The sequence below is a fragment of the Camelus ferus genome, chromosome 5, assembly GCF_009834535.1.
Source record: "Camelus ferus isolate YT-003-E chromosome 5, BCGSAC_Cfer_1.0, whole genome shotgun sequence".
Lineage (NCBI taxonomy): Eukaryota > Metazoa > Chordata > Mammalia > Artiodactyla > Camelidae > Camelus > Camelus ferus.
The window spans coordinates 56,695,183-56,697,657 of record NC_045700.1 but is presented as its reverse complement, the minus strand read 5'-3'; the positions used below and the strand labels follow the sequence as shown (position 1 = coordinate 56,697,657).

Here is a 2,475-nt window from a genome sequence, read left to right as displayed (position 1 = left end):
TGTGCATTTTTAACTTCTTGTTGATGGCAAGCCAACACTGCCTTCGCTGGTTTTTAGTCCTTTATTGTCGAAGCCACGAAATTTACCTTCCTCGTTTTCCATTTTGCATTAGTACGTGAAAATGTTACTCTTCTGGGAATCTTGGTTTTCCTGGTAGAGCAAGGGTTTTAGAGCCAGTCAGAATTGTGTATGATTTCCTTCTCTCGCCCTTATTAGGAAAATAAAAAATTTTTGAATCTCAATTTCCTAACAGTGAGATGAGTGAAATAAGGCATAATTCAAGGCTTTTGAGAATCATAAGTGAGATAAGTTGTGTAAAATACTTAGAATATTGGCTTTTCATATGGGTGATCAGTGAATGATTGGCTTTCCTTCTCATCTTAATTGTTCATAGAACTGGGCATTATTATTATTACTATTAATTTTTTTTCCTGTGGATACCATGTCTTTCTTCATTCAGGGCATACATCAGTGTTTGTCTTGGGGGAAGGTGATTCCAATGACCTTCCTCACCTCCTCAAGGATGTCAGCCAGGAGCTCACTTTGCGCCAGAGGAATCACAGGACTTTCCTTCAGGCCCCTTTGTAGGCTTTCCTGGACATGCTTGGCTTCATAATTCATGCCCATTCCATTTGTAAAACTGAACTCCTTGCCTGGGGCTGGGGGCAATGGAAACTCCTTATACTCCCCCTTCACCACCAGCTCTTGTCAGGCACCAGCAGGGGCTGAGGATCTGGGCCAAGCCCTTGGTACTGCTCACAGAGACGGTATTGGAGAGCAGGACAGTGATGCTGCAGGTGAAGCTGCCGTGGACCCCTCCTGGGTACTGGAGTAGCACAGTGACAGTGTCGTCCATGCCTGTTTCATAGTGACTTCCCACAGCTGAAATCTTCTTCGGCTTCTGCCCACCAAAGGCCATGGAGATGAACTGGAGGCAGTAGATGCCAAGGTCTACCGACCAGCTCCAGCCTGGGCCCAGTCTGTGGTTCAGGGCACACTGGTGAGATTCTTCCCAAATTCTGCCCGAATCACTCGAAGGTCCCCCAGGGTTCCCTGGGCCAAAACAGATCTCAGAGTCTCTCCGGCAGGAAAGAAGCGGGTGCAGATGGCCTGGTACTCAGAGCGAGGCAGAGACCACAGCCCTGTTGTGAAGTCCCTGGAGATAAGGCCGACTGACACGATGCCCCAGCGAAGTGCTGTCGCTGCAACCCGGAGTCCCAGTGGTCCCTATCTTCTCCAGGTGGGAGTTAAAAAGACCTGGTGCCCGGATCATGGGGGCTTGGCCCTTTTCTCTGCCCCCATTGCCCCTACGCCGTTCCTCATTGGCCTCCGGGCTTGCGCGCCCCCTGAACTGGGCATTATTGATGATTTTTTTTTTTTAAACTTTTCCTTTCCTTTCCATAACACTTACTTTTCTGGGGTCTTCTCACACTCCTCTTTGGCCTCAGCATACTCTGCTTTTTCATTAGCTTTTCCTTTTTTAATGTATGATATTTCTTGGAGTCTCATTCTCTGCCCTCATCTCTCTAGACTCTTCCTAGGTGATCTCCCTAATGCCCACAATTTCAACTGCTATGTGAAAATGATGTTTCCAAGTTTTTATGTTCAGTAGAATCTGTCCCCTTTGGTTTCATATCTGTTTTTCGTACAGCAAGCTAAGTGAACACTCTTAGATATTACACAAATATTTGAAACTTAACATGTCTAAAATTTAGTGTGTTATCTTCTCCCCTTTCTTGTGTATTTCCTCTTAAATTCCCAGTAAATGGTGTCACTATTAACTGACATTTCTAAGCCAGTATCTTAGGAGTTTTTCTAGACACTTCCCTCTGCTTTACCTTCTGCTACTGATTAACTGTCACCTCCTAAATTGTTTTCAGTATGCCTCTCTTCTTTCTGAAAGGGCTGTATTTCAGGTCTTCCTGGCATAGATTATTATAATATCCTTCTGACATGGTCACCTGCATCCTGTCTTTTTCCTCTGCAAATTCTTCCAGAGTCATTTTTTCCAAATGCGTATATGATCCCCACGTCCATCAGGGTAAAACTGAAATTTCTCATCTTGAAATACAAGGCTGCTAGTGGTCAGACTGAAAGAGTAGGAAGCTAACCAACAAAATGGCTTCCCTGATGTTAAAGCTGTTTGCTAATTTATTCTGACTTAAAATTCTTGCAACTTGCTTTTCTCTTTTTTCTGACAAACCGCCATCCTTGCTTCACTTGCTCAACTGCTTTTGTGCTAAACAGCTCCCCTCCCTCCATTACACTCCCCACTCCCTCTACATTCTTTACCCAGAAGAGCTTAGCCTTTAACCCAGAAGCTGTGCTCTGGGTCATGGACTGAGAGCCTCAGGAGAATAAACAGACCCTCTGGAGTTTCTCTGTGACACTAGGTGGATTCATCAAGATTAAGAAAAATACAGGACCCCAGAAAATGCCCTGTTTGTTGTCACCTTTCTGTTCCATCCAGCTCTT

At 44.9% G+C, this 2,475-nt stretch overlaps 1 pseudogene; it reads right to left on the bottom strand.

The window, feature by feature from the left end:
- Nucleotides 1–224: 224 nt before the first annotated feature.
- Nucleotides 225–2,209, bottom strand: LOC102510016 (annotated as a pseudogene).
- Nucleotides 2,210–2,475: the final 266 nt, after the last annotated feature.